Source organism: Cupressus sempervirens, chromosome 3 (genome assembly GCF_028749045.1).
Source record: "Cupressus sempervirens isolate cs-2001-9-10 chromosome 3, ASM2874904v1, whole genome shotgun sequence".
Classification (NCBI taxonomy): Eukaryota; Viridiplantae; Streptophyta; class Pinopsida; order Cupressales; family Cupressaceae; genus Cupressus; species Cupressus sempervirens.
In genome coordinates, this window is record NC_143120.1 from 30,128,509 (window position 1) to 30,141,474 (window position 12,966).

The following is a 12,966-nucleotide window of genomic DNA, read 5'->3' on the forward strand; positions in this document are numbered from 1 at the left end:
TGAAAGGCCTGCCCTATTAAAGGCTTACAACACACTGTTAAATGTGACCTTGTTAGAGGATTTAACCACCTTGTTAGAAGTGGGCTTGGTTAGAGGACTTTAGAACATTCACTTGGAATGCCACCCTGTTAAAGGATTTACAAATGGCTATTAGGCCAATCTAAGTCCATAGGATTTTCATATCTAATACATTGCTAGAGAGTATTAGAAAATCTTTGACCTAACTACAACATACAACTTAACTTGCAGATCTCAAATCACTTCTTAGCTCATACCATTGTGTGGCCTTCAATCTCTGCAACTTTGACAGCTTTCCCTCCTTTCAAGCTTAGTCTTCTTGAGTCCCCATGCTTAATGTAGCAGTGCAATCATCTCTTCTTGACCACTTGTAGAAGTAGAGCCTCTATGCTCTTCCTTCTCCTAGATGTCTTCTCCTTGACACCCTTAACCACTTCACAATTTGGTTGTTTGGCAGCAGTAACATTAGCAGCATTTGCTTCTTGGTCTATGACTCCTTAAATCGAAATCTTAGAGTTCTTTTTTCGCTCGATTCTTCCTTCCTTTTGATTTTAATTCATATCAATTAGGTAGGATTTATTGCATCTAACTCATATTTTGTTTCTTCTAAAAACTTCTTGAATAATCCTCTTGAATTCTCCTTAAAATGGTTTACATAGAATTATGTGCCACCAGCTCATCATCCTTATCTTCCAACTAGTTCACAAAATTCAAGGTAACCACTTTATCAACTCAGATTTGGTGAATCTTCATTATTTAAAATAATGTAGTAGCTTGGCACTATTGAAATACTAGTACTCGGCACATACTATGTTACTCAGCATCAACTGTATTTTTCCTAATGCTTGGCACTTGAAGATCACTCAGCATCAACTAAGATTTTCTGATGCTCGGAACCTGAACTTCACTCGGTACCTAAAGATCACTCAGCACACACTAGAATTTCCTATTACTCAGCTCCAAATGAGAATTTTCTTGGCTTCAACTAACTTGCTCGACATCCACCAATGATCTTAGTTTAAGCTTTGCAATCAACTTTGTTACAACTTCTTCCTCCAATGTTTCTAAGTGTGACCAACCTTTGTATCTTTGAGTATGTTATCAATACATCATTTAACCATTGTCTTAACTAATCCTTGCACTTCATTACAACATCATAACTCAACATTTCCCTTAGGTGCTTTTGTTACATTTTGTTGATCAAATCCTCTTCATCAATCAACTAAGTGATAGTACTTGGATCTTATAAGAAAATATAATTCCTACAAATAGTAGGTTTGACATCAATGAAAAAACAATGATTGAAAACATTCTTTTAACAACAATCTTCCTTCTTTGCAACAATCTCCCTCTTTGATCATCAACAATGAGCTTTTCAATCAGATTTCCAACATTTATATCATCATTTCAATTTTTTTTTATTGAAAGGAACTTTTCTTGTCAATATAATTGGCAACCAATTAGATCAGTTGATCTTCCAACTGAACATGAAATATAACTATATGTAAGAGATAGGTTTATCTAATGGATTATTATATCTGTCTTCGTTTATTTGAATTATGAACATGAGCACACCTTCTAACTGAATGTTATTTCCATAGTTAGCAATAGAAAGGAAAAGAATGATATAGTGGTATTGACATCATAAATGATAAAGTAGTATTGATGCCCTAAAAGATACAGTGGTATTTAATGCCCTATAAGATACAGAAGTATTTGATTCCCTAAATGATATAGTGGTATTGACGCCCTAAAAGATACAGTGGTATTTGATGTCATAGATGATATATTAGTATTTTTCATTATGATAAAGTAGTATAGCTATTTGTTCCTTAAGAGGTATTTTATGGACTAACTTGGGTTTTGCAGAAGCATCCCTAGACAGTTTTTCAATTTTTGAATTCTACGATATGTAGATTTTAAATTCTTTGGTAAATTCATTAATGGTATCTTCAATTTTTAGTTATGAGATTTCTAATTAAGGGATTGTAACCATTAATCTCATTCACATGAACATAATTGATATAATTGGCTTCCTATGAATATGAAGTAATAACTATATTTCTTGATATGTTAGTTGTTTGTTAAGACACAAGAAAAGTGTTTGTTAAACTTGGTTCCCAAAAGGAAAACAAACATTAGTAGAAGAGTTATCTTGGTTTGAGATTTAGATAGGTTCTCTTGTTTGATGTGGTTGAAATGGATGTATGTCATCCAATTTTTGGAAGACCATGGCAAGATGACCTTAAGAGTCATCATGATGGACAAAGAAACTCATAATCCATCAACAAAGACGGAAAGGTGATTGAATTTTCTCCTTTACTTGATATTAAGGAACAAAAGGAGAAATAAACAAAGGTCATGATAGTAGAGGGGAATAATTTCCTTAAAGATATCACGAGGGAAGATGCACCTTGTGATACTGGGGCATTTAAGGTTCTTAAGGAATTTGGCATTCTCCGTGATAGCATGGAGGAGATTGATTATTTCATTGGCAATCTTGGTGAAAGATTGGAGATTATCAATTTCTTTGTTGGTGGTTCTTGGTTAGAGACTTCACCGGTGGTGCTTCATGATTATATGGGTCTTTTTTTACCGAATGAGCTCAGTGATTGGTTGATACTTGATGATGTCTTATCGCCAAATGGTGTTTGTTATTGGGTGGAACTCTTTCTTGGTGGATGAGCTTGTGCTCAGTTGATGTGTGTTACTCAAATGATTTTCAACTTGAGTGACACTATGCTCAGTGGATGTGGTGTTCTTTTTTCGAGTGGCTCGTTGTCTATTGGTGAGACTTGGTGGATTATTGATGTTGATTAGTGGCTTGGTTCTTTGACAAGTGCAATCTTGGTTGATTTGGCCGGCCAACATGTGCATTTAATTTTGTTGTGACCAAGCACTATGAAAGAAGGATTGGGATGGTGTTGTAGGAATGAGAAGGAGGAGGCTAGGAGTGAAAGGTAGTAGAAAAGATTCAGGGAAGGGATCTAGAGTTGCAAATTTGAGAGTAGAGCTAGTAGCTAAGTATGGGCTTAAAAGATAAGAGGATTTTTGTGTGGCTTGCAAGCACATGTTTAGAATCTTCTTGGATTTTCTATGAGATTGTTGTATTGTTATAGATATGGGATAGCTAAGGTTTGGATCTTGTGAGATTTTGTAGAACTATTAGTGTAATTGCTTTTATATTTGATCATAACCAAGAATACCTTACAGCCCAACACATTGCACATAATCAGTGTATGTTATGAAGAAAAGAGTTGAATTTCTATCATATCCTTTGTTGTGCTTTCATTGGTGTTTTATAGTAGCTTGACTCGATTGTATATTTTTAGACCCTCCAACCTAGTATGTGTTGCATTAGGTGGTGTCAAAGTAAGGTTGGTCTAGTGGGTGATTTGTTGCAGAGGTTTTTTGAAGATCTTGGAAGATGTCTATGAGAATATTAGATCCTAAGATGATTACTGATCTCCATGATATGGTAGAGACGAAGGTAACTGAGTCATTTTCTTGGGTGGATGCTTCTTTGTTCAATCGAGTTGAAGAAAGGGAGAAGAAAGCTATGAGTTACTGGAGTTGGGGTCTACCAAACTAGAAGAAAGTTATATGACCAGTTAGAAGACTTGTTCAAGAACGAAGATGGCATGCCAAAGTTGAGGTGGAGGATAAAGAGTTATGTGTGGTTGGTTATTTTTATTAGTTTATGGAGTTTGATATGAAACCTACATAGAAAATTTTGGTTTTTGTTGAGATACCTAAGCTTACCGAAGAGGTCCCTAACATTGTTGAGATTGGAACGAAGGATTGTTTCAATGATTAGTTAGTTGTGTCTAGCATGGAAATTGTAGAGCACCTAGTTGTGGATAATCAGGTTGTTGTGGGTGATGATTTACATGTTGCAGAGCATCTTTTTAGTGTAGAATTGCATTTGTTTGATGTTGGGTGGTAGATATTATCTATGGGGTATAGAATTGAGTTTCTAATTGTCAGTAATAAGTCTAGTGAGGAGTTGTAGAGATAGAAGGAAGATCTGATACCTTCTGTCAAGATGAAGGTTCAATGTGTTCTTGATCTTGAGTATGTTGATCGGTTGGTTGTAGACTTGTGAAGGAGGAATTGGTTGATGGACTTGTTCATTCTCTTAGCTTTGCAGATTGGAAGACCTCTTGTGAAAATGAAGTGGAAGTTTGGTTTTCTTGAAGGAACAAAGTGTGGGACACACTTTTCTATTTACCTCGGGTGTCAAATGCAAGGGCATCTAATTTTATTAAGGACATTGGAATTATTAGTGAAATTTTGGAGGAGCTCAGTTATTGTGTTGGCAATCTTAGTGGAAGACTAGAGATTCTCGATTGCTTCAGTGGTGGTTCAGGGTTAGAGGTTTCACTGATGGTGTTTGGTGGTTGTGCATGTGTTTTTTTACTAAATGAGCTCAGTGGGGGAGCTTAGTGCTTATTTATTTCTTGGTGATGTCCTGCCATTGAATGGTGTTGGTTGTTTGGTGGAACTCTCTCTCGGTGGATGAGCTTGTGCTCGGTTGATGTGTGCTACTCAAAAAATGTTCAACTTGGGTAACATGGTGCTCAATGGATGTGGCGTTCTTTCATTGAGTGGATCAATGTCTATTGGTGATGCTTAGTGGATTATCGTTGTTTCTTAGTGGCTTGGTTCTCTAATGAGTGCAGTCTTCATTGATTTAGTTGTCTATCATGTGCATTTAATTTATGTTATGCGGATTATGACATGGATCGGTCTTGCATTTCTAGAAGTTTCTATTTTTCAATATGTTGACTTGTGGTCATGCAATATAAAAGAAGGGTTGGGGTAGTGTTGTAGGCATGATGAGGAGGAGGTTGGGAGTGAGAGATAGTAGCATAGATTCAAGGAAGGAATGTGGAGTTGCAAACTTGAGAGTAGAGCTATTGGCTACGTGTGAGCTTAGGAAACAAGAGGGTTTCTTGGTGGCTTGCGAACACAAGTTTAGATTCTTCTTGGATTTTTTGCCAGATTGTTGCGTTGTTACAAATCTAGGCTAGCTAAGGTTTGGATCTTATGAGATCTTATAGAACTGTTACTATAATTTCTTTTGTATTTGTTTATAACCAAGAAGGCCTTATAGCCTGACATGTTGCATGTGACCAATTTTTTCTTGAATAAAAGAGTTGAATTTCTATAGGAACTTGTGTTTAAAATTTTAAAAAAAGGAGGGGCAAAAATTTATTCAAACCAAAAGAGAAACAAGAAAAAATAGAGAAAGGGCATCAAACAGCCTTGTCAAGATCAACCAAGTTATTAAGTTGATGGAACAAGCGCATCGAAAGTTGAGTCTTATCGACAATGCTCAAAGTATACATATGGTCAAAAGCCCACTTCACCAAACAATTAGCAACACTATTCCATTCCCTTGGAATATGAGTGAAAGTAACAAACTCCAAAGAAGTACAAAAATTATGAATCTGGTCTGTAATCAAAGCTAACTTCCAACTAACAACTTTAGAATGTTGCTGGTTCAATAGATGTATCACCACTTGTGAGTTAGATTCACAAATAAGCCTTCTCCAACCAAGGTCACAAGAATTCTTCACAACATACAAAATAACTATGGCCTCCATCAGGTTGTTAGTGTGATGACCTTTATAAATAGAAAACACAAACTGGACATCCCCCTTACTATCTCTACCAACACCACCAATGCCAGCAGGGTCTAGATTTCCCTTGGAATACCCATCCGTGTTGATTTTAAGAATACCTTATGGAGGGGCACTCCACTTCCCCACCATGTTTATCTTTCACAAGGAATTTCTACACATCTTTTTTAGCAGTTTTCTGTGTGAGGGGGGAATATTCAAATGATTATTGAAAATATCATCCCCTAGTTCCATGGCCTCAAAAGTGTCACATTTTGTAGAAATAGTTTCCCCCAAAGAATGGAGATTTTTCCACCATAAGTGGGGAACCTCTAAAACTCATCCTTAAAGATACGATGGTTCCTTTACAACCAAATATGCCAAATAATAAAGGAGGGTCCAAGAGTCTAGGAAACTTGAAGAAATGAAGTCTTGACAGGAGCCTTACCCCAGTGAGAAAAGAATTCTACTAGTGAGGAAACATGCTAATAGGATTGGTTCCACACATTCCACCAAGAGTGCCAAATATGTCTAGTGAAGGAGCATTGGAAAAAGAGATGAGAGATGTTTTCTTCACTAGTTTGGCATAGAACACACATTGAGGGTCCTTAGAAGCCACGCTTGCATAAATTATCCCACATAAGACATTGGCTATGGACCACCAACCACATTAAAAATTTACATTTGGGACAAGAAAACTTGTACTAGAATTACTTCCACCAAGGCATCTGAATGTCACCCAACATCTACCAAAGAAGCTCAATATATCCTGCAGACACTGAAATGTTTCCAGACAAATATTTTCTATCCCAAGCAAGAACATCATTACCAACCAAACTAGTACACTCACAAGACTGCAAAATCTAAGAAAAATCCTTCCTATCCTCCTTAGATCCTCCTGGAGGCCATTTAGAAGAGTGTTTCCAATTAAAGGAAGGAGCCAAACCTCTAACACACCCTATCTTATAAAAATCAACTGTGTCCCAACTAGTAGCACTAAAAGTTTGGTAGAGGGCATGTCACTGAGGATGAGTTGTAAGAATACGAGGGTGCCCATCCCAAGAGTCGAGCCAAAATAAAGCTTGTGATCTTGAATGACAAATCCAAAAGAGACCATCTTTAACCAGCTGAGCTCCAAACTTTAGTGTATTCCAAATCATGGATCTTCTCCCTTCCAGAGGAAAGTGGTGAACTTCACCCTAATAAATATTTGAAAAATACTTATGGGTGAGAATTCAAGCCCAATGTTGATGTTGGTTAGTACACCAATGCTAATAAATTTTTGTAGTGAGAACCTATCCATTTAAAATAGCTAATTGTAAGCCAAGGCCACCCTCCTTCTAAGGTCTACACATTGTTTCCCATTTAAGAAGACTCCATTTAGAAGTTGAAAAGTTCCCACTCCAAAGGAATTGGCAGGACAAAGCATCAAATTCTTGAAGAAAATACATAGGAGCAGCCTAAACAAAACACCTATAAATAGGAAGGACTTGAATAATCAATTTTAATAGAGTCAGGCAAGCAGTAGTTGATAGACATCAATGAGTCCAATTATTAACCTTTTGTCATAGTTTATCAAGCAAAACTTGCCAGGAAGATCTAGGATGTCTACGAACAGTTAGAGGAATACCCAAATAAACAAAGGGAAGGGACCCAATCTGAAACCTCAAAATACTATCAATACACCTCTGAATAGCCTAGAGAGTATTGAAGAAAAAAATGGAGGATTTGTTCTCATTAACTTTTTGTCCCAAAGTTGCAAGATACACATCCAAAGCATGCCTAAAAGAAGTAGCTTCCTAAAGATAGACCTATCCCATAAATGAAGTATCATCCACAAACTAAAGATGCTAAATAGGAGGCAAGCCAACACCCCATTTCCACCCATGAATCAAACCCTGATGAGCACAAAGCTTAAGAAAGCAGCCCAAACCCTCAGCTAGAATGATAAAGAGATAAGGTGAAATAGGATCCCCTTGGTGAAGTCCTCTAGAGGCACCAAAGGGCTCTGAAGGAACACCATTCACCATAATAGAAAAAGAAGCTGAAGTAACACAACTCATAATACAGTTCACCCACTGTTGGCAGAAACCAAAGGCCAAGAGGATCTTTTGGAGAAAACTCCATTTGACTCTATCATAAGCCTTAGCCATATCCAACTTAATGAACATAGCACACTATTTTGATGTATGCATAGAATGAATAACTTTAGAAGAAATAAAAATTCCATCAAGAATTTTCTTACCAACCACAAAACTGCCTTGTTCCTCTAAAATGACAATTGGAAGGCATATCTTGAGTCTGTCAGCAATCAATTTGGTGATAATTTTGTACACAACATTACAAAGAGCAATGGGATGAAAGAGTCAAGATTGTTAACACCTTCTTTCTTAGGGATAAGAGTTAGTAAAGTACAGTTCAATGCACGTAGCATTTTCTTATTCTGAAGGGATTCCTTAACCACCTCCAAGAGATCCATATTAATAATTTCCCAAAATTCCTAGAATTCCATAGAGAAGCCATCTGGGCCTACAGCTTTACCTTTATTCATCCCAAACACGACCTTTTCAAGTTCAGATATCAAAATTGGGTGAAGAAGAGAATCATTCATAGAATTGGTGATAATAAGAACTTGTGTTGTGTTGTGGTTCCACTGGTGTTTCCTAGCAGCTTGGTTGGATTGTTTATTTTCAAACCCTTCAACCTAGAGTGTGCTACATCACCTTGTTTTTTAGTAATACCTCTACCAAGGCAAGAGGAGAAGCATATAGATGAAAAGGGGGCAGAGAAGAAAAAGAAGACAATCGCTAAGGAAGTGAAGGATACATTGGGTAGATATTAAGATATTATAGCAAAAGATGTGTCAAACACCTACCACCTATGAAAGAGATAACTTATTGCATTGATTTCATCTCTAGTGCCACATTTCCAAAATAAACTACTTACAAGATGGCTTCATGGTAGAATGAAGAAGTTTTCAAGCAAGTCCAAGAACTCCTTGAAAAAGGACATATATAGAAGAGCTTGATCTCTTGTGTAGTTCCAATTGTCCTAGAACCCAAGAAGAAAGGAATGTGGTGGTTATGCACTAATTCCAAATCCATTAAAATAATAACTATAAGGTACATATTCCCTATGCCCAGAGTTGAAGATTTGCTCGATTATTTAAGAAGTGCAAGGTACTATTCTAAAATTGATCTAAAAAGTGGTTATCACCAAATAAGAATTAGGGAAGGTGATGAGTGCCAGATCACTTTTAAAAATAATGATGGATTGTATGAATGGAAGGTAATGCCCTTTGGGTTATCTAATGATCCTAGTACATTCATGAGACTCATGAATGAAGTATTGAAAGATTTTAGTGGTAAGCCTATCATAGTATACCTTGATGACATCTTGATATTTATCAAAATAAAAGAAAAATACCTAAACATCTAAGACATGGTATTGAGAAGATTTAATGAGGAGAAACTAGTGATAAATATGAAGAAATGTGTGTTTATATAAAAAGAATTGGTTTACCTTGGTTTTTTGGTCTCCAAGGGTAATTTGAAGATGGATCCAGAAAAGGTAAGTGATATACTCTCATGTCCAAATCCTAAGGCAATTGGTGATATAAGAATATTTGATGGCCTTTGCACATTTTATAGGAAATTCATCAATAATTTTACTCAAATTTTTGTGCTCATGCTTGAGACCATTAGAGGAGGACAAAATACAATTTTTCTTGGACCAAATAAGAAGATTAAGCTTTTGAATTGTTAAAACAAAAGGTATCTTAACAACTTGTGCTTACCTTTCCTGATTTCAATAAATAAAAAATTGTATCAAATGTGATGCAAGTCATTTAACCATGGGAGTAGTTCTTAGCTAGGAAGGTAAGCTCATTGCATTCATTCGTGAAAAAATGAATGATACAAAAATAAGACACTTTTCTTATGAGAAAGGTATGCATTAGTTCAGGATCTAAAGAAATGGAGGCATTATTTTCTTCCCAAAGAATTTTTGGTTTATATAGATAATTAGGCATTAAGCTTCCTCAAAAGCCAAGACAAGTTAATCCATATGCATATGAAGTGGGTTGAATCAATTGAAGCCTACACTTTCACTAACAAACACAAGAAGAGTGTTTCCAATAAGGTGTTAGATTATCTTATTAGTAGGGCATTAACTATTTCTAACATACAATTGGAAAGTGTTTAAATTTTATCTCTCAAAGATATTTATGCCACACATGAAGACTTTCAAGAAATCTATAAGTTGTGTTCTAAATTTGGTAGCAGGTATCACCTTGAATTTTCTTATTACTTGATCCAGGATGGACTTCTTTTAAAAGGATGTCAATTATGTATCCCAAAATTCTAAATGAGGGATAATAATATAAAGTAAAAGAACAATGGTTGCATGTGAGGAAACTTTGGGTTAGACAAGACCCTTGAATTCCTAAGAAGATATTATCATTGACCAAAGTTGCAAGTAGACGGTACAAAGTTTGTGGATGCATGCATGGTGTGTCAAAAATCTAATGGGACAACAAAAAATGCAAGATTATACTAACCATTGCTCATTCCTTCAAGACCATGGGCGAGTGTGAGTATGGACTTTGAGATGGATTTACCAAAGACTCAAAAAGGATTTGATAGTGTTTTGTAATTGTTGACAGATTTAGCAAGATGTCACATTTCTTTCCATGTCAGCCTCCTCTTCATTGTATTTTACACCACACAACACCTCCTCTTTTGGGTTCTTTCTTTTCTTTCCCGATTTCTTGTTACTTTTAGGCCCAATATTCTTCTTAATCACAACCCCCTTAGCAATACCTTTTTTCTTACTACATTTTCCTTCATCCTCCTTTGAACTAGAGTAACCTCAATGTTGGAAAAATTATCATCGTCAAAGGACTCAAAAGCTTTCATTTCCTTTCCTGAAGCAAAAACTATGTATGTATGTATATACATATATATACATATATGTATATATATGTATATATATGTATGTATATATATGTATATATATGTATATGTATACATATATGTATATGTATATATATATATATGTATATATATGTATATATATGCATATATGTATATATATATATGTATATATATGTATATATATGTATATATATGTATATATATGTGTATATATATGTATATATATATACATATACATATATATATAGATACATATATATACATATGTATATACACACATATATATATACATATATATCTATACACACACACACACATATATCTTTATATATATATACATATACATATACATATATATACATACATGTATACATATATACATATACATATACATATACATATATATACATATATGTATACACACACACACACACACACACACAAGGCCCAACTATATTGGCATTGATGTAATCATAAATTAGGGTCATTAGACCATCATGGATAGGAGGGTTGGTTACCTCTTACATCTGAATTCTATTAATACTAGTATTTAGAGATGTGAAAAGATAGTAGGGAATGAACACCTTCTTGTTATGATGGAAGTGATTTAGTGGAACAAAGTGGTAAGTACATACCCTAGAGAAATGATTGTCAAGATTAACCTATTGCATTATGGCCCCAAGGACAATTCTTCAAATTTTCTTAATAGAATTGAGGATGTAGTAGGTTTTATCTAGTTTTACTAAAGCCCCTCTCTCTTCTTCATCCTTTGGAAAAATACTCATAGTTGAGTCAGAAAACTTTCTATCCCTATAAAATTTTTTCCTTGTAGCTAGAATACTAGTAACCAGGGATATAAGCTCCTCATTTATAATAAATTTCCTACCTTCTATACCTACGGAACCTTTATCCTAATTCTTGTGAAAGCGTCTAGTAATAGAAGGATTACCTCCATGAAGTTATTCCATAAAATGAGTGAGGCTTCTCGACTATAGAATATCCCAAACCCTCATCCTCTTTCTTTGTTATCACAAGAAATAATTTCTCTCCTTCTACTTTTTCCACTAATAATTAAAGACAAACCTCTCACAATAGTAGAAACAAGAGCAGAAGAAGAAACATAAAATGGCAGAGTAACCCAAATTGGAAATGGTAGAGTTTATAAAAATGAACAAAAGAGAAACAACCCTGAAAGAATGTGAAGAAAAGGGATAATTATTACCACATATTCTATAAGGACATCTCACTTTTTGATTTATCATAAAAATTTCACTTCAAAATTTGTACTTATCGTTTCCAAGCACTCTTTCATTGCCATGAATTTTATCATAATTAAGGTAAGATTGACATCATTTGGGAGGTTTTCTTCATGATTCCAAGTCATGAGCCTATTTGAGCTAATTGCCATGTTATCTAATGAGTCATACATTGTGCTTGATTCCCTATAGACAGGATATATCCTTACTTTCCAAAGAATTAAGAATGTCCATGGCATTGGAAATAATATTTGAGATAGTCCACAAAGGATTACTCAAGTCATTCAAACATATCACAATGTTGTTTGAGTCACCTTCAAGCCAATTTTCGGAAAAACCAAAGTTCCTAGCCAAAATGAGAATTTGAAAAGCTATCATTGCCTCTCCAAAGTGGTTGTTATGTTTTCCTAGGGGGGGCACCACCACAACAATGCAAAGACCCATGTGATTTCTAAATACTCCCCCACACCCAGTTGGTCCAAGATTGCCTTTGGTTTCCTTGATCATTTAGTATGTTGTTGTTGATGTTTGACCTTCACATTTTTCTTACATATGTCTCAAGCCTATGAAAAAAGAAAAGCTACATGATGAAATATGTCAGAATAAAGCCTTAACATTTTAGTAGCCTAGTGAAAGTTGTTAGAAAATATAGCTCAACACATATATTTTTCAAAATCACTTATTGATAGTGTACACAGTGTGAATGTGTATTCATGAAACTTTAGTGTAGAATGCAAATGGACTAACGACGAACTATACTAGACCCAAGATATCATCATCAAAGTATAATCTCTATGAGTTTCTCATGTTTCCCTAACTACAACTGCTAAAATAGCTCTAAAACCAACATCTTAGTGATAGTTCTAGAATGGGAGTATGCTTAGAATGCAGATCTACAATGAAAACATGCAAGATCTATGACTAAAATGTAAATTATATGTGAAACACAACTCCTAGAAATGCTCTTGAAATTATCATGCCATGAACTAACATGCAATAAATGATGCTAAATGACACAAAATGATGCTAAAATGCTATTAAAATGCTAAAATGATGATTCTAAATATGCCTATAGTGTAGATGTATAAAAACTTGGGTCCTTTTGCTATTGGATTTACCTCCTATTTATAGGAT